The sequence below is a fragment of the Neofelis nebulosa genome, chromosome 6, assembly GCF_028018385.1.
Source record: "Neofelis nebulosa isolate mNeoNeb1 chromosome 6, mNeoNeb1.pri, whole genome shotgun sequence".
In the NCBI taxonomy this organism is placed as follows: Eukaryota; Metazoa; Chordata; class Mammalia; order Carnivora; family Felidae; genus Neofelis; species Neofelis nebulosa.
The window spans coordinates 123,518,668-123,538,795 of record NC_080787.1 but is presented as its reverse complement, the minus strand read 5'-3'; the positions used below and the strand labels follow the sequence as shown (position 1 = coordinate 123,538,795).

The following is a 20,128-nucleotide window of genomic DNA, read 5'->3' as shown; positions in this document are numbered from 1 at the left end:
CTCAGACCACACCCTGTCTCCTTCTGGAAATATTCTATCCTAAAATTTATCCAATCCTGATTAAGCCCCCTGGATCCTCAGATTTGTTGCAGTCTGTGTTACACTGGGAGCTTCCTTAGAAAGGGGCACCCTGTCACCTTTCCCCCAGTTACCATTGGTCTCTCAGCCCTGTTACCCCTGAGCTCTTTTTTTTCCAGGTGGTCACTGATTAACACTGGGAAGAGACACACAGGAGAGCAGGGACCTCTCTGGTTCATGCAGGAGTGGTTGGGGATCACTCTGGGCTGGGGACATCTTTTTCACACAGACGATGACAGTTGCTCTCCTAGGCTTCTCCCAGATGCTTATTTCCATTCCATTTCGTTCAACCCAGTTCCAGGAGGCTGGAGATGTTCTGAGCAGCAGACGATCCCCTTGATCTCTGCTCCCGTCAGGTCTGGATTTCCTCTCCAGGGGCTATGACATTCAGATCCCAAGATTGTACCAGTGCCCCGGACTCTTCCATGCGGGACATGGGCATCTTCTGTCCTGATGGTCTTGTGCTGGCTTTTTCTAGAATTCTTCCCTCTCTTTCCTAGACATTTGTCTGGTGACATAATTAGTACCTGGTGGCCCCAGCCTCCTCACCACCCTTCACCCCATGCATGTTATGTAAGCGACCTCTGCCCCCTTTCTCTAGCATGAGGACACTACAGAATCACCAGATCCTGTGAGTTTCTCCACTCCTACTCACGATGACTCAACAAACAAGCTGTCTCTCTGGAAGTTGTTTTGATCCTTATCTTTTAATACCACATGATTTTTATTTCTTTGACCTCTTTAGTCTCTCTCCTATCTCTCCCCCCCCCCCCAACTTTATTTACCATGACTTATAAATGAGGAGCTCTGATAGACTCACTCCTCAGAGCAGCGACTTCCTCATCTAAATTCTTTCTTTGGAGAGTGAAATCCTTCTTTTGACTTCAGCTAGTATTCCTGAGTCAGCAGAGTATAATCTACAGGTGAGCAAAAATGTTTTTTTCTTTTTATGGGAGCCAGTTTGGCCACAGAACAATGGTTAGGACTGATAGTTAAAAAAATAAATGTTTTATTAAGTTCTGTGGCAAAAATATATACATTCTTACAATGTAAATAACTGTACCAATCAGATTCACGTCTGTAGAAAGTTGAAAGTGTTCTAGTCAGTAAGTATTAAATAACAAGAATTCAACTGAGTAAATTTAAAGACTAAATTGGCTTCATTCAGTGATTTATGAGTCCAGCAGCATTTCATCTAGGGGGGAAAAAAACAAAAACAAAACTCCATTGAGGTTTAGAAAAAGGAAGGTTTTTAAAGGCAGAGAGGGAGTGGAAAAAGAAAAATTATTATCAAACAATGCATTATTTTATTCAAGGTGGCTCTCCTACGGGGAGCTTAAGGATTAAGTTCTAGTACAGCCCAGGAAATTTCAGGTTGTCTGGTTAAAGTTCACATTTCTGGGGGAAGCTGAAGCTACCAGTTAAGTTAGGTATTAAGTCTTGGTGGGGTTTAGAATAAGTGACTCCATTTTGGAACTGCTGTCTTCTTTTTAGCAATATTAATATCTAGGCATATATATTTAGTAGCAACACAGAGGCAGATTTCTTATCTTTTATCGTACATAACATACTATAACTCTGACTCTGATCCCACTTCTGATCACCACCTACAATTCTGACACCCAATTCTGAGGTGGGGGAGGAGGGTCCCGTACCATTAAGCAATTGTCTGACACCAGCTGGAGGTCCTACAATTCAACTCAATTCTGATACTATATACCTAGAGACAGTGCTGGGTCCCACAGTTGAGGGGCTTAGCCCCACAAAACTGCCCTCTCCCCACTTTAGACGTCAAGCCCAGATTGTCACCTGTGCTTCTGACTGACTGGTTATACAAAGGAGGGTCCAAGGACCCCCTCCTTCGGTTTGGTTAATTTGCCCTAGTGGCTCACTAGAACTCAGAAACATTTTACTTACTGGATTACTAGTGTAAAAAAAAAAACAAAATTCAACCGAGTAAATTTGAAGATCTAATTGTCTTTGGAAATGATTCATGAGTCAGGCAGGCAGCCTCCCATTGCAAGTGGGGGGGAGCTCCCCGGAGCTAAACAAGAAAAAGGTATTTAAAGGCAGAGAAAGGGCATAAAAAGAAATAAGTAGAAAAATAAAGTAAAATAAAATAAAATAAAATGAAATAAAATAAAATAAAATAAAATAAAATAAAATAAAATAGAAGAAGAAGGAGAAGGAGAAGAAAGGAATTTATTAGCAAGGAATGCATTGTTTAGGCCAAGTTGCCCTTCTAAGTGGTCTAGAATTGACCAGGAAATTTGATGTTGACTGGTTACAGGTTACATAGGGTAACATTTGGGGTGTTGCAATTGCAGTAGGTTAGGTAGTAAGTCTTGGTTTACTTGATGGGGTTTTGGGGTGATGATGGGTTGGTCCAGAGCCAATGGCCAAGGAAGAATTCTTGAAGACGTCTTTGGTGCAAAAAGGTGATTTTATGAAAGCACGGGGACAGGGCCCGTGGGCAGAAAGAGCTGCACTGGGGTTGTGACGGGTAACTGATTATATACCATCAGGTTGGGAGGGGGTCAGGGATAGAGTAAGTCTCTAAGGTATTTTGGAAGCAAGGTTTTCAGGACCTTGAGGCAGCTGAGCTCCTAGAGGGAGGTCACTCTGTCTGTTTCAAGGACTTGTCGATGGGCCATAGGCAGTAAGGGGATTTACTTTTTCATTTGCCTTTGTTTCCCACATCATCATGGCAAGTACTTAAACCCCCTTCCATCTTGATGAGGGTGATAGTAGGGCTCCAGGAAACAGAGTCTATAGGTTTCTGGAGATTAAGCTACGGATAAGATTGCCTTTTTTTTGCATTTTACTAAGTTATCTGTAAACTGAAGGTGACTCCTGTCCTGCATGACTGTGATCTCTATCAGTCAACCATTTGCTTTCTTTCCTTTCCCCTGTTCTTGGGCAGCCAGGGGTGTTTGAGAAATATCACGCATATCCCACCTAGTGATGGCAGGGGGTTCTGTTAGCTTGTACTTTGCCCTCAGCTTGCCCCAGGCTCCCTCATCCTACTTGACTTGGGGCCTTAACCTAAGTGATGCCATTTTGGGTCTGTGATTTTCTTTTTAACAATCCCCTCCTTTTGATCAGACTTTCAACTTACCTGAGAGATGTGATCAAAATTTAAGGCAGTAATGCCACTGCTCTGAAGTTCTTGAAGCTTTTGTTGATTCTTTGTGTGGCGTTCACAGGTCATGACTTTTTTCTTTACCTCTGTGATATCTGCGGATTATGAGTTTAGGTTTGCACCCTATAAGTCAGTCATCCTTGGTTCCTTTGCTGATGCATTTAAAAATTTTGAAAGAATATCAGGTACCAGGAAGGCTATTATGATTACTATAAGTGGGATAATTCCCGACGTTTGGAGTGTACTTTGAAGTCATAGTCCCTGCTGTTGGGTCGTTGAGCGCAACAGTCAAGAAAGAAACCTTGAAACATTTTTGGTGCAAAAAAGGTGCTTTTATTAAAGCCAGGGACAGGACCCAGGGGCAGAAAGAGCTGCACTTGTGATTGTGAGGTGTGACTGATTATATATTTTGGAGTTTAACACGCAGGGATTTCTGTATGTTAAAGAAAACTTCTAGGATCCCGGAGGTCTGGCTATTGTCAAGCTAAGGTTGCTTTTCGTCTCTAGCAAAGCATTAACATTAAGGCAGTTTGTGGGTTCCTTAAGGAATGTCACACTCTGCAGGTCTCAAGTATTTATCAATGGGCTGCAGGTTGTAAGGAAATTTTATTTGCATTTTTTTGCCTTTGTTCTCTTCATTATTCTCTTCCCATCCCGACTCTCCACACCCCACCCCCCCCAACAATTTTGACCATTAAATCTTTGAGATTGCTGAGGTGGAAGGTCTTGTCTTCTGTAACCTTTTCCTATGTAGAGATGTCCCTATCTATGGGTCAACATTGGTCAGTTGGGGAATTTATATAAAGGAGTTACGAAAGGCAGAGGCAGTCAAATCCAAGACAGACAACATACATGAATCTCTTTCATCTGTCAGCTTGAAGTCATGGAAGTGAAGGAGCTTAGGCACCAGGCAGGGAGACACTGGAAGAGACCACAAATTAAGATCAATATTATTATGAGAAAAAGAAGCCTAATAAAGAGACCTGTGGTAGTTGGACTGAAATTTTCCTTCCGTCCAGGAGTTTAACCAATCATTAAGGGAGAGAGAAGGATGATGTAAAGTGCCAATTTGGGGATTCATATCTTTTAGCAATCTTGTTATGTGTTTGTGATAATCTGGAATATATCTTTTAAATATTCTGGAATATATACACTACATTCCGTTTTGATAATGGCACAGGTAACTACTTGTGCAGCTGTTAAAGCATGTAAGGTCATTTAATTTTGTAGAACTGCTTTACATATCTGCTTAATGTCAGCACTGAGTAAGGAAATACTGCTTTGTGAGTCATTTAGTGCTTTTACAGTTTATTGATTAAGGGCTTCCATATGCCAAATGACATTCTCTAGTCCCATTGATGGAACAAAGATGGACATTAAGTGATCATATCGGTGAAGCATTGATCGTGTCCATTGTTGTTTTAAATTTGGAAGATTAGCCAGGGTTGTCATGGTTTTGATAATACACCCATAAGTCCAAGCAAGACTCAAGGGGCAATGACCTATTATCCATCCTGGAGGAAGCCAGGGCCATAGGTTAGATCCACATAACCATTGGATCCCGTTTGGAGCTACCCACCCAATTCTGGGCTACCCTGTCCAATCAGTAGCAAACCAATCAGAAGCAAACCAATCAGTAGCCTGGAATACAATGGTTTGAGAACAGATTTCTAGAGATAGCCAGCCCAAATGTCGTGTGCTGTTTGTCCAGGTATCATATATATGGTTTCTTTGTTTCCAGTGTAAAAATGCCTTTTGACTGAGTTGTCCAATGAAGGGGTGTGAGCCATAAATATTAATCCCAGATTTGGTATATATATTGTCCTGGGTAAATTGATAAGTAGAGTTTTATGATCTAGGCACTCCTTGATGGGCATTAACTAGTGGGCTTGTGAATTCAATTAAAACCTTAGTAGTTGGAGGGTATGAAAAAGTCTGGTTATGACCTGGAAAGTTCCAAGTCATACTGATCATGGGCCAAGAAGAAACATTATGTCTAATGATAGAATTATCACGATACATGCTAGTGTTAGGATTATGTATTATATCTAAAACATAAGTGCATAAGCAGTACTAAGCAGTGCCTTGTAAAGGAGAAACACATCAGGGTAACCCAGACATACGTGACATGGGCAAAACTCCACATATCCAACAATCTATTTGATTCTGAAGTCCAGTATAATGTTGTGCCCATTGTAGAAAGGAATTGTCTATTAAAATGGGTGCACGGAGAATGAAAAGAAATTATACAACCTTCATCGTCATTTGACATCTTCTACAGGTCCACAAGAGTAAGAAGTCATGTTAGTTTGTTCATTGTTTCCTATGAAGGAGTTACCGGTTTTATTCTAGATATGTGAGTCCAGGAAGAGTGTCCCTTTAATTTTATTGCAGTGGGAGTACATAATATGGCCTGATATGGACTTGGGGTTTAAGCCCTCCACTATATTTGACTTCCAATATTTTAAATAAACCATGCCTCCAGGGCTTGCATGGGGTAAGCTTTCAGTTATAGTTAAATTAGATTTGGGGAGCATACGTTCGGTATATGAAGTAATTTATGAATTAACCTGGCTTTAAGTGAGTAATTTAATAAAGTATTATAATCTTTATCTAATAACAGGTCCACTGTAAAATGGTTTTCCATATAATAACTCAAAACAGCTTAGTCCTATAAGTTGTTTTAGAGCAGTCCTCATTCTGAGATGTCCTATTGGTAAGAAAGTAACCCAATTTTCTTGGATCTCCAGACTAAGTTTAGTAAGGTGTTGTTTTCAAGTATGATTAGCTTGGGGCACCTGAGGGGCTTTGTTGGTTGAGCATCTGACTCTTGATTTCGGCTCCGGTCATGTCTCAATGTTTGCAAGATCGAGCTCCCTATCAGCTCTGCACTGACAGCATGGAGCCTGCTTGGGATTCTCTCTCTCAACCTCTTTCACTCTGCACCACCCCTGCTCATGCTCTCTCTTTCTCTCTCAAAAAATAAAAATAAAAATAAAAATAAATAAATATTTTTAAAAACTCAAGTATGATTAGCTTTCTCTACCTTTCCAGGGAATTGTGATGCCAGGCTGAGTGTAAAAAATATATAATTTTTAAGCTCATGCTATTTGTTGAGTTATTCATGCAGTAAAACAAGGGCCATTGTCACTTTGAAGGGCTCATGGAAGGCCAAGTCTAGGAGTAATTTCTCACAACAGGACTTTGGTCACTTCTGTGGTTCTTTCAGTTTTACATGGAAAGGTCTTGACTCATCCAGGGAAAGTATCAACAAACACTAGTAGGAACTTACAGCTTTTGCAAGGAGGCATCTATGTGACATCAAGCTGCCAGTCTTCTTCTGGATATGTTCAAGTCTTCAGACTGGTTTGAAAGACTGTACCTTCCAAATTTACTCGTGCACAAACAATATAGGATCGACAGAGCTATTTCATAGTAGTTGTAAAATTTATTCCATAATATATATATATATATATACATATATATATGTATATATATATATATATGTATATATATATATATTTTAATGATTATTTATTTTTTAGAGAGAGAGAGAGAGAGAGAGAGAACGTGAGTGGGGGAGGGGCAGAGAGAGAGAACGAGGCACAGAATCTGAAGTAAGCTCGAGGCTCTGAGCTGTCAGCACAGAGCCTGATGTAGGGCTTGAACTCATGAACAACGAGATCATGACCTGAGCTGAAGATCGGATACTTTACCCACTGAGCCACCCAGGAGCCCCAATCATCAAATATATTTTAAATTAAATGTTCTAAAGCATTTTTGCCCAAATGAGTAGCCTGCTGTAAACCCTGTACTACTTTTCACTGGTTATTTTTGGATATGAAGATTTTTTTCCCTTGTTATTAGTAAGCCAGTCCCATGTATTTTTTTTTTTTTTAATATCCTCATTCCTGGACTATGTGAATTTCTTGGTCTGAATAGACTGGAGTTATGGATTGTATTAGAATGAAGACTGGTATATGTTCATTTTGTGCTGCCTGCTTCACTTGCATGCTTTGCCAAATTGTTTCTTTTAGACTCTAAATTCATACCCTTTTGATGTCCTCTAGGTGAATTACAGGTCCCTCCTTAGGCAGGTGTACAGCCTCAAGAAGGGTGATTATTTCAGGCCCATATTTGTTTGGGGAATTATGATTTGATAAAAATCCCCTTTCCTTCCAACCTGCCCCATGGTCATGTAGCACCAAGAAAGTGTATTTAGAGTTAGTATAAATATTAATTTTTAGGGCTTTGGCCGATTGAAGAGCATGGGTACGTGCTCTTCATTCAGCCTTTTGGGCAGTTATTCACTGGAAGGGCTTTTGCCCCAGTGGTCTTAGTTAAGATCGCTATAGCATATCCAGCATTTCTTTCTCCCTTATCCAGGAAGCTACTGCCATCAGTAAACCAACCATCGTCTGCATTTTCAATAGGGGAGTCTTTTCAATCTAGTCTGCTAGAATAAACAAGTTTGATAATTTCTGAGCAGTCATGTTCTAGCATAGAGGCATGATGGTCACATCCAAGAATCAGGGTAGCTGGACAGGTTTGACAGGTTTTAAGTATTATTTTGAGAATATCTAAAAGCATAGCCTGTATGTTTAGTATATTGGTCTCCTGTTATTTTCACTGTTTATTTGGTGGTCTTTGGTCTCTAGGACTCTCTGGGCCTGATGTGATGTCATTACTGTCAAGGATGGTCCCACAGTAAGTTTCAAAGCTTCTTCCTCTTGGTGAGCTGTTGTAGCCACTGCTTGAAGACAAGATGGCCGCCCTTGTGCTACATTCTCAAATATCTCTGAAAAATAGTCCACTGTTCTTATTTTATTTCCTAATTTCTTGATAAGAACTCCCAAGGCTTGTCCCTGTTTTTCTGCTACATATAAAGGAAAAGGTTTTTCTAAATTTGGTAAAGCCAAGGCTGGGGTGGACAGCTGTCAAGTTTTTAGTGCTTGAAAGGCTGTCTGTTGGGCTTTAGTCATTAAATCATACAGTAGTGTGGTTAAGAGCCCAAATCCAGGAATCGATAGGTGGCAAAAACTTCCCATGTCTAAGGAAGTGTGGCGTTGCTTCTTTGTAGTTGGGGGCTCAAGATCTAATATAGCCTGTTTCTTGTCAGTAAACAGTGTCCAGTGATCTGGTGTTAATTCATATCCCAGATATTGTACCTTCTGTTTAGATATTTGTGCCTTCTTAGGGATGATGCAATACCCCCATCTGCCAATACATTAAGCAAAGTTATAGAATTACTATCAGACATTTCTTCGGTGGGACTGCAGTTTAAAATATCATCCACATATCAAATTATTCTTCTTTGAGGCAAGGATATATCACATAGGTCTTTGCTAAGTGCAGCCCCTGAAAAGGTGGAGACTGTCTCTAAATTCCTGTGTCAAAACTGTCCATGTTAATCGAGCAGCCTGTGGGCTGAAAGGTGAGGTCCATTCAAAAGCAAATAGTGGCCGTGTTTTTGCACTGAGAGGGATGTAAAGAAGGAAGCTTTTATTATTTATTATTTTTTTTAATGTTAATTTATTTTTAAGAGAGAGAGAGAGAACATATTCAGGGGAGGGGCAGAGAGACAGAAGGAGATACAGAATCTGAAACAGGCTCCAGGCTCTGAGCTGTCAGTGCAGGACCCGATGCAGGGCTCAAACCCACAAACTGGGAGATCATGACCTGAGCTGAAGTTAAATAATTAACTGACTGAGTAACCCCGGTGCCCCTAAGGAAAAAAAAAAAAGGCAGTTTTTAAATCAAGTATCCTAAACCAGTTAGCATCACCAGGGACCTGGGTGAGAATAGTATATGGATTGGGCACTATGGAATGAATAGGTAAAATTGCTTCATTTATAGTTCTTATGTCTTGTACCATTCAATAGTTCCCATATGGCTTTTTTTACTGGCAAAGTTGGAGTATTGTAAGGAGATTGGCAGGGTCTTAAAATATCATGTTTGAGAAACTTATCAACACATGGTTGTAACCCAGCTTTTGCCTCCAGCTTTACAGGATATTGTTTATGAGGTATAGTGGTTGAGTCCTTTTAAGATCACTTTAACTGGTTGGGCTTTAAGAGTCCATCATGGGACCTTGCAATCCCAGATCTGTGGATTTACATCCTTCCAAACATTAGAAGGGATATCAGGGTAAGGTTTTAATTCTCCAAGTGTTAAAGAGAGTAAGCCGTCCTCTTTAGTAAGAGCAAACTGCTTCCTAGTTTATATGTTAAGTCTCATCCAAGAAATGGAGTGGGACAAGACAGAAGGACTAGAAAAACATGAGTAACCAATTGACTTCTGTATTTACAAGTTAAAGGCATTCTCTGATAGTAGTAAGTAAACTTACCCCTCTGTATGAACAATTTTATGGTTAGAAATACCAGTAGGTGCGGAGTTTGGTGAGTTCTTTATAGATTTTGGATACTAGCTCTTTATCTGATATGTCATTTCAAATATCTTTTCCCATTCCATTGGTTGCCTTTTAGTTTTGTTGATTTTTTCCTTTGCAGTGCAGAAGCTTTTTATCTTGATGAGGTCTGGAGAGTATTATACTAAATGAAATAAGTCAGGCAGAGAAAGACATATACCATATGTTTTCACTCATGTACGGATCCTGAGAAACTTAACAAAGGACCATGGGGGAGGGGAAGGGGGAAAAAAAGTTACAGAGAGGGAAGGAGGCAAACCATAAGAGACTCTTAAATACTGAAAACAAACTGAGGGTTGATGAGGGGTGGGGGAGAGGGGGAAATGGGTGATGGGCATTGAAGAGGGCACCTCCTGGGATGAGCACTGGGTGTTGTATAGAAACCAATTTGACAATAAATTATTAAAAAAAAAAAAAGAAAAAGAAATACCAGTAGGGCCTGAGTGCTGAACAAGAACAGAGTGTCTTCTGTGTCAATAAGGAATTGATAAAAATTACCTTCCACATCCAGAGTAGCCTGGGACTCAGTCATCCTGATATCAAAGGGAGCCAGACTAGCCTCAGAGCTTCGTCATGTGAATTCTTCATATACTTGCACTTGTGCAGGGAAGTACATTCTTGTCTTCCTCTTTCTCTGGAGATGAGAATGGTCTCTTTTCCAATGTCCTTCTCTCCACAGATAGGACATGGCCCTACTGGAGAGCATTTGTTTGGACATTCCTTGCTCCAGTATCTGATGGCCACACCTCTAGCATGGGATCTTACCTTGTCCTTTGTCTGATACCTGCTTTTTCTTTGGCTCCTGGTTAGTCTGGCATTGTGGCGAATCTGTGATAGTGGCAGCCAATATTTGAGCCTGTATTTGTCCCTGCAATTTAGCTCTTCAGTCCTTTTCTTGTCTTAAAACCATACTGCTATTATTAAAAATTCCAGTAGTCCTACCTCAAGAAGCAAGAAAATTCTCATATACACAGCTTAACCTTACACCTAGGAGCTAGAAAAGGAACAGCAAAAAGGAATGCTGAGGAAACTCAGCAGAAAGGAACTAATAAAGATTAGAGTGGAAATAAATGATATAGAAACAAAAACAACAACAAAAAGCCCAGTAGAACAAATCAGCAAAACTAGGAACTGGTTCTTTGAAAGAGTTAACAAAATTGATAACCTCCTAGCCAGACTATCAAAAAGAAAAGAGGAAGGACCCAAATAAATAAAATCATGAATGAAAGAGGAGAGATCACAACCAACACCACAGAAATACACACAATTATAACAAAATATTATGAAAAGTTATGTGCCAACAAATTGAGCAATCTGGAAGAAATGGATAAATTCCAAGAAACATACAAATTTCCCAAGCAGGAATAAATAGAAAGTTTGAACAGATCCGTTACCAGAAATGAAAGTGAGGGGCGCCTGGGTGGTGCAGTCGGTTAAGCGTCCGACTTCAGCCAGGTCACGATCTCGCGGTCTGTGAGTTCGAGCCCCGCGTCAGGCTCTGGGCTGATGGCTCGGAGCCTGGAGCCTGTTTCCGATTCTGTGTCTCCCTCTCTCTCTGCCCCTCCCCCGTTCATGCTCTGTCTCTCTCTGTCCCAAAAATAAATAAAAAACGTTGAAAAAAAAAATTAAAAAAAAAAAAAAAAGAAAGTGAATGAGTAATCAAAAATCTCCCAAGAAACAAAAGTTCAAGGCCAGATGGTTTCCTAGGAGAATTCTACCAGACATTTTAAGAAGAGTTAATTTTTCTTAAACTGTTCCAAAAAATAGAAATGGAAGGAAAACCTTTGTTCCAACCTCATTATAAGAGGCCAACTTTATCTGATTCCAAAACCAGACAAAGCAAAGTTGGAGGCATCATGATTCTGGACTTCAAGCTATATAACAAAGCTGTAATCATCAAGACAGTATGGTACTGGCACAAAAACAGACACATAGATCAATGGAACAGAATACAAAACCCAGAAATGGACCTACAGCTATATGGTCAACTAATCTTTGACAAAACAGGAATATACAATGGAAGAATGACAGTCTCTTCAACAAGTGGTGTTGGGAAAACTAGATAGCAACATGCAGAAGAATGAAACTGGGCCATTTTCTTACACTATACACAAAAATAAGTTTAAAATGGATGAAAGACCTAAATGTGAGACAGGAAACCATCAAAATCCTAGAGGAGAACATAGGCAGCAACCTCTTTGACCTTGGCCATAGCAACTTCTTACTAGACATGTCTCCAGAGACAAAGGGAAACAAAAGCAGACGTGAACTACTGGGACTTCATCAAGATAAAAAGCCTCTGCAGAGTGAAGGAGACAATCAACAAAACTGAAAGGCAGCCTATGGAATGGGAGAAGATATTTGCAAATGACATATCCGATAAAGGGTTTGTATCCAAAATCTATAAAGGACTTATCAAACTCAATAGCCAAAAACCAAATAATCCAATTAAGAAATGGGAAGAAGACATGAATAGACACTTTTCCAAAGAAGACATCCGGATGGCTAACAGGCACATAAAAAGATGCTCAACGCCACTTATCATCAGGGAAATGCAAATCAAAACCACCCTGATGAGATACCACCTCACACCTGTCAGAATGGCTAAACTTAACAACCCAAGAAACAACAGGTGTTAGCGAGGATGCAGAGAAAGGGGAACTCTCTTGCACTGTTGGTGAGAGTGCAAACTGGGGCAGCCACTCTGGAAAACAGTAGGATGTCCCTCAAGAAAGTAAAAAGAGAACTACTTTACCATCCAGCAATTGCACTACTAAGTGTTTATCCAAAGGGTACAAAAATACAGATTTGAAGGGGTACATGCACCCTGATTTTTATAGCAGCATTATCAAGAATAACCAAACTATGGAAAGAACCCAAATGTCCATTGAGTGATGAATTAATAAAGAAGATGTGGTACATACATATATAATGCAATATTACTCAGCTATCAAAAAGAAGGAAATCTTGCCATTTGCTGTAATGTGGATGCAGCTAGAGTGTATTATGCTAAGGGAAATAAGTCCATCAGGGAAACAAACCAAAAGAGACTCTTAGAATAGAGAACAAACTGAGGGTGGTTGGAGGGATGTGGGTGGGGGATGGGCTAAAGGGGGGATGGGCATTAAGGAAGGCGCTTGTCTTGTTGAGCACTGGGTGTTATATGTAAGTGATGAATCACTAAATTCTACTCCTGAAACCAATATCACACTACATGTTAACTAAGTAGATTTTTTTTTAAAAATTGGAGAAAAAAATAAAATTTACCCTTCCCCCCCCCGGAAAACTAAAACAAACAAACAAAAAAACGAAAGCAAAACGAACAAACAAACAAAATTAAAACAAAAAACTCCAGGAGGTACCTCTAGTAGACACTGGGTGGGGGTTTGAGGCCCTAAAGCCACTTTAGTCAATTTTTGACAGATGTCAGGTGCCAACTGATTTTTTATAAAATGTACGTTTAATGTAGTTGTTCACTCAGGTGAGGTTGGGTCCAGATTTATATATTTAAGTATGGCTTCTTCAAATGACCCCGAAATAGAGCTGGATTTTCATCAGCTCCTGGAGTAATTTTCTGAATTTTAGCAAAGTTTACAGGTTTAGAGAATCCTTTTTTTCATTCCTACTATTGAACAAGTGATCATATGGTCTCATGTTTTCCTTTTCATCCTACCCTCCTGGTAATTCCAATGTGGTTTGGTATTTGGGCCAGCATTACCCTACTACATAATGATCTTTATCTCTGGGTGCTAGCTCATCAGCAAATTCTTGAGCCCTTGCCCAGAAGGTTCTTTTCCTGAGGGGTGCAGCCATGAGTTAATGTGATATATATATATCACATTATATATTGATATATATATGTCAATCTTGCCAGGTCAAGTGAAACATAATAGAAACTTGTTGAAAACCCTCAATAAATTGAGAAGAGTTTTCAGAATATCATCCTAATTGTTTTGTATGAGTCAAGTCTTCCATGAAGAATGGGATGCGGGTTCTAATAGTGCCCATTTCTCCATTAACAACGTCCCTAAGGGGATATAGTCCAGATGTAGGAGAAGCTCCTGGAAGATGGGGGATTCTGCTCCTGTTAAGTCCAGCCATGCTGGGAGCAGGAGAGTCTTTAGGGTTTGTAAGGAGGAGGGATAATAACAGAGCCAATGTTCTCCTTGTTTGAACTGGCCGGTGATTCCTCCAGTAGCCCAGGTTTGTTAGGAGGAGGGGGCCTATTTACACAATCATTATCCAATATGTCAAGAGTAAACCTTAAAAGAAAAAAAAAAAAGAGGGAAATCTTATGTTCCTATAAAAGTGCATAAGTTCGTTACCATAATTGCCTCCCTTCCCCTGGTTCCTGGGTTGCATCTCATTCAGAATAATGTCAAGGGTTCCTGGTGTTCAAAGCAACCAGAGGCATCCCTCAAAAAGCTGTTTCGAACACCAGCTTGTTTACTGAAGTGATGTTGACGTCTCTTTGCTTCCCTATTTTTTTTTTTTTCCGGGACACAATAGGTGCCAGTAGATGGACCAAAGGCAGACTGCCATTTTAACCCATGGAGATGCTAAGAATTTGCAAGAGCAGAAGTACCTAATATTACAACTTAAGTACTCAGTAGGGGACATTGATGAGGAATAATAAAGTGGAAATCCATCACGGTCTAAGAGACATTCCGACACATGTAGTCTTTAAAACTGACTTCCCCACGTAACACTCCCTGGTTGCAACGGTTTTAAATTCAGTTGCGTACTGGTTTCAGCTGGCTCTAAGCAGAGGTTTTTTGGCCAGAAGTGACTAGACTAGAGATGTGGAGGGGATTGCAGTGACCAATGAGGAGGAAAACTGATATTGGAGTCTTAAGATTGGCAACCATCTTAGTGACTTAGGTGACTGTCCTGTGCCCAAGAAAGACAGCTTTGTATAAGAATAGGAATGAAGAGAGGGCATCAAATATATCTGGATAAATATCTGGCATAAAAAGGTGCTTTCGTTAAAGCGCAGGGACAGGACCTGTGGGTATTGAAAGAGCTGCACTGGGGTTGTGAGGCATGACTGATTATATATTTTGGAGTTGGGGTGGTAGAGATAATGGAAGTCTCTAAAAGTATTTCTGGATGTTAAAGAAACCTTCTAGGATCCTGGAGATCTGGCTATTGTCAAGCTAAGATTGCTTTTCATCTCTAGCAAAGCATTAACATTCAGGCAGTTTGTGAGTTCCTTAAGGAATGTCACACTCTGCAGGTCTCAAGTATTTATCAGTGGGCTGCAGGTTGTAAGGAAATTTAACTTTATCTACATTTCTCTTGCCTTTGTGCTCCTCATCAGTCCCCTAGGCCCAATCTAATCAAAACCAAATAAAAAGACCTCAAGGAAGGAGTCACCTTTTTAATCCAAATGGATCGCTTTGTGACCTTATGTAACGGAGTTTTAACTTCCGCAGAAGTGTTGATCCAGGTATAGCAGGAGAAATTGGTTACAGCAGACACCTCCTTGCTGAGCCAACAGATGATCAAGGGCTATCCTGTTATCAAGAACAACTTTAGCCAGACGGTCTAAGGATCTTTGTTGGGAAGCTATTGCTTTCGCAGTGGATTCTGCAACAATTTCAAGAATTAAAGAGGAGCTCCTGATCACAGCCTCATTTATATTTATCCCTTGCCAGAGAAGTCGGAACCTGCCAAAGGAGTGAGTCCCGAATCACAAGAGCCTCCTGGTAGGCCTTTTCTAACTTGATGATACAAATTCAGGGGAGTCAACCAACGAGATGTAGGGGGTCATTTAGATTTCAGCTTCCTTGCCTGAAATAAAAGGTTGTTGTTCTCAATTCCAGAGGTCACCCATCTCAGAAATGGCCTGGGAGATAAAGATGAAGGGGTTATTTTTCCCAGCCAATTCCAGAGGGAAGGAAGGGGAAGAAGTGAAGAAGAGTGAAAAAGGACAAGGGGTTTCATGTTCAATTAAAGGAGGAAGTCGATCTGGCATCTTGGGTGGAAACAGTCTCCCTCAGCTACTTCTCTTCCCTGTCACTTTGATTCAGAGCTCTCCAGTGTCTCCAGGACCAGGGGTCAGATTGAGTCTTCTTCACCTGTGCAATATGTACCCAAGGCTGTACACCTTCTAGTTTTGTAGCCGTGTCAGTGGTCAGGAACACCTGGTAAGCTTCTTTCTAACGGGGCCGGAGGTCTTGCTCTGATGACATATTCAGAATACCCAATCACGAGGCTCTAAACTGGGACCAACGGGATCCTTTGAATTGGGACCCAGGAAGGCTTCTTTACCCTGTTGATGACAGGCTTGAGCATAAGGCATTAGAGACTTACAGTAGTAGTGGCCATAATAACATGAGACAGCAAGGAATCAGCAAAAGGTTATATATTGATAGAATTCAAGAAGTTTGCAAGGTTTTCATTAAGGCTCAGATGCTTCACCCAGTGAAGCGGGTGCCTTGATCACTGGAGATTAAAGAAAGTATACTCAAAGTGGGAAACACAGTTTTCAGCAGCATCCCACCCCCATCCCATGAGAGCTTCGACTCATCTGGGAAACATGCATACAATAACAAGGACATATTGGTAACCCCTACTAAGTGGCCATTGAATGAAGTCTAGCTGTAGGTAGGGGTTCAAAGAGTCTACAAGGAGATGGTCTGAGGACACTGTAGACAAAAATCAGTTTTTTTCAGGATTATGGGTCTGACACGTTAGACATTTTGGTAGACTGTTTTTGCAATTTTAGAGAGGCTTTCCCACTAATGTCTATGTATAATTTGAGTCATCTTAAATGCACTACAGTGGTCGAAGGAACACAAAAATCAAAAAACGGGGTTTGTCAAGGACCTGGCAAAAACGAAGCAACCATCTTGGGTTTCCGATGGCCCCAACTATTTACAGCCATTTAATTTACAGCCATTGTCTACCCACCTCAATTTCTCTGATTCAGGGGCAGACTGTTGCCATGTTATACGGATATCAGGATGACAACAGCCTGGCAATGAGAAACCATTTTTGCAGAAGCAGAATGGACCTCATCCAGCTGTGCTATAATCATTATAGATTCTGTTGCTGCAGCCTTGTCACAGAAGCCAACTTGATCACATATTGAAAGTTCTTTCCAAATTCCTTTTTTTTTCTATAAACCTTCTATAATTTTCTTTCTTTAACTCAGATTTGTCCTAGGTTTTCCCTCTTTAAATAACCAGCCTCACTTTAGGACAAAATTACTTTATTTTCCCTCAACAAGAATGCATCTCTGTATCTCATAATTTTTTTTCACTGGAAACATCCATCTTATTTTCTTTGCATACAAAGCTTTTTCCCTTATTATTTCCGGTGGTCTAATACATTACATTCATTAGAATTTTGAAGTCTTAGAAACCTTCATGTCTAGTGAACATTAAGTAGTGATTGCGAACTGTCTGTCTTAGCACAATTCTTCAGATTTGCACATTTATGAATATATTTCATAATTTTTAGAAGCATATGCCTTTTTAAATTTTCCAGTGGAGCATGAACAGATCAGGACATCTTTCAGTTTCTCTGTAACTAGAAGTCAAAAATACATAAACCTACGTTTAGTAATTAATGTTTTAGTATCTTGTTTTATTTGGAAGTGATCTAGATATTTAATGAATTTATGTATGTATGTATGTATGTATGCATGTATTCTCCATACCCAGCATGGAGCTCAGTGCGGAGCTTGAACTCGTGACCCCGAGATCAAGACCTGAGGTGAGATCAAGAGTCAGACACTTTTTGGACTGAGCTACCCAGGCGCCCCGATATTTAACAAATTTAACTGAACTCATCGTTTAACCTAACTCAGCAACTTTTTAAGGTTCTAGGTGACCAGTAAGATTTAGGAAAATTATTTAAAAGTTTAGCTTATTTATTTTTTTTTATTTTAGTTATGCTTATTCAATTTACTTGTTCTCAACAATTTATGCTTAGGTTACTCATAAAAACTTTGTGATACATCAAAGTCTGTCTTCCAAGTTATTTTTCTTTTTTGTGAATTATTTTATTTTATTTTTTACTCTTTGAGAGAGAGAGAGAGCACAATCAGGGAGAAGGGCGGAGGGAGAGTGAGAGAGATCATCTTAAGTAGGCTGCATCCTCAACATGGAGCCTGACACGGGGCTTGATTCCATGACCCTGGGATCATGACCTAAGCTGAAACCAAGAGTCTGATGCCCACCCAACTGAGCCACCCAGGCGCTCCTCCAAGCTATTTTTTTTTTTTTAATATTCTGTAACAGAGATAATACTGATTTATAGGACTTTAAGTAAACCCAGGCAGAATAAAAGTTTTAATTTTATTGCTGATAGCTCTGAAGACATGTTTATTTTAATCAAACCAACAACCTTAAACCAGCTTTCATATCGAATATTTTCCTGGATCACATGAACTTGAAAAAAAACACTTGGGTTAGTTTCTATCTTTTTCGGAGGTTTAGAATGGTCAGTCCTTATTAGCACTGGTCTTCAAACCAACTAAATAGAGCTCTTTTGAAAATTAATTTTGCTACAAATATTTGTGGAGATTTTTAACATTTGTATTTGCTCCTAAATTAATCTTAAGAAAGCTGTGTTGGAGTCTGGGCACAAGAGCCCTTTTAGCAGTTACTTTTATTTATTTATTTATTTATTTATTTATTGAGAGGGAGAGAGAAAGAATCCCAAGCAGGCCACACATTCCCACATTCTGTGAGACATACACATGTCATATTCTGACATGGGGCTCCAATTCACAAACCGTGAGGTCATGACCTGAGTCGAAATCAAGAGTTGGACGCTTAACCAACTGAGCCACCCAGGGGCCCTGGCAGTTGATTTTAAAAAAGACTCTTTTTCTTTCTTTTTTTCCCCTTCAGTCTCAGGTAGTTTGGGGCTATATTTACATTGCAAAGACGTGATAAGATGTGTAACTTTAAGGGAAGAGAAAAAAAGGGAGTTCTCCCAAGAAGGACTTTGGTTTTCTAAGGCCAATGATTTACAGGGTTTTTCAGATAAAGAAGAGAAGTTTTGGGATTGGTAAAAGAATAGGCGAATTTGAATAGCCTGTAGACTGACTTTTGTTTTGTAAAAGATTTATAAGAATGTTGTTTTTCTGAGAACAAACTGAGGGTTGATGGGGGGTGGGAGGGAGGGCAGGGTGGGTGATGGGTATTGAGGAGGGCACCTTTTGGGATGAGCACTGGGTGTTGTATGGAAACCAATTTGACAGTAAATTTCATATATTAAAAAATAAAATTAAAAAAAAATGTTGTTTTTAATTCCTCAAAGAACTGGGTTATAAATTAAATGACTTTATAGGTTAATCCATCTATCCTACTACATTATCCTCTTTTTTTTTTTTTCTTTCCTTCTGGATACATAGCTTTGTTGTTTTTTTAATCCCAGTATAATTAGCATACAGTGTTATATTTGTTCCATGTGTAGAGTATAGTGATTCAACAATTGTATACATTACTCAGTGCTCATCGTGATAAGTGTACTCTCAATCCCCTTTATCTATTTCACCCATCTCCCCACAGATCTCCCCTCTGGTAACCATAAGTTTGTTCTCCGTATTTATGAGTCTTTTTTTTTTTTTTGTCTCTTTTTTTTTCTTTGTTGGTTTGTTTTGTTTCTTAAATTCCACATGATGAAATGACATACTATTTGTCTTCCTCTGACTGACTTATTTCAGTTAGCATTATACCCTGTAGATTCATCCATTTTGCTGCAAATGTCATTCTTTTCTTATGGCTGAGTTACATTTATTTTGTGTGTGTGTGTGTGTGTGTGTGTGTGTGTGTGTGTGTGTATCTCACTTCCTTATCTATTCATCAATCGATGGACACTTGGATTGCTTCCATAATTTGGCTATTGTAAGTAATGCTGCATGGGTACATAGTTTTAATTTTAAATATTTCTGGCAGTATTGCATAACATCTCATGGGTGTCCAGCAGGCCCCCAAAGAGGGTGCAAAATATCCTATCTTTCTCAAATCCAGAGTCACTCCCACAGACAGCCAAAAGAAAGAAACAACTTGCATGTACCAGGCAGGCAGAAAGCCTAGCCTATTCACGCAAAAGGAGACAAGAAAGAAGGCAATTCCTATCCCTTGGAGAGAAAAGAACAATACACAATGGGTTTGCATTTGGAAATGAAGGGACAACAGTGAGATTTCATTTTCCTCTCTGGACTGGGCATCACAGACAGAGATTCAGAAGAACTGATTCTGGTAAGAATTTTCATCTTTCACTGGCCTTTGACAGTTTTTCCAGAATCCTGTCTGCAGGCTCTGATATCCACCAGTTCCCTCTTAGCTGTTTAAGGGAAGAATATAGCAGTTTACCAGAAAATTCCTCAGTTTCTTCAACTCTGGGAGGGGGCCCCATGGGGGCCCTTCTCTGAAGGTAGTTACAGGAGTGTCTGTAAAAGCATTAAATTGGCAGACTTTTGCTTTTAATTATGTAGTCTTTCCAGAGCGGGAGAACAATTT

At 39.8% G+C, this 20,128-nt stretch overlaps 1 protein-coding gene across 5 annotated transcripts in view; it reads left to right on the top strand.

Annotated features, from left to right (window-relative positions):
• Window positions 1-20,128, top strand: part of VNN1 (vanin 1) — a 94,351-nt gene that overhangs the window by 466 nt on the left and 73,757 nt on the right. Inside the window, exons 1-2 of one of the 5 annotated variants that reach the window (XM_058735305.1) lie at window positions 23-1,001; window positions 19,756-19,867. The exons of 1 other annotated variant lie outside the window; for it this stretch is intronic. The gene's annotated coding sequence lies outside the window, so the exon portion shown is untranslated. Of the gene's footprint in view, window positions 1-22; window positions 1,002-19,755; window positions 19,868-20,128 lie in introns of those variants that run through there. 3 more of the 5 variants (XM_058735304.1, XM_058735310.1, XM_058735309.1) reach the window with 3 other exon arrangements.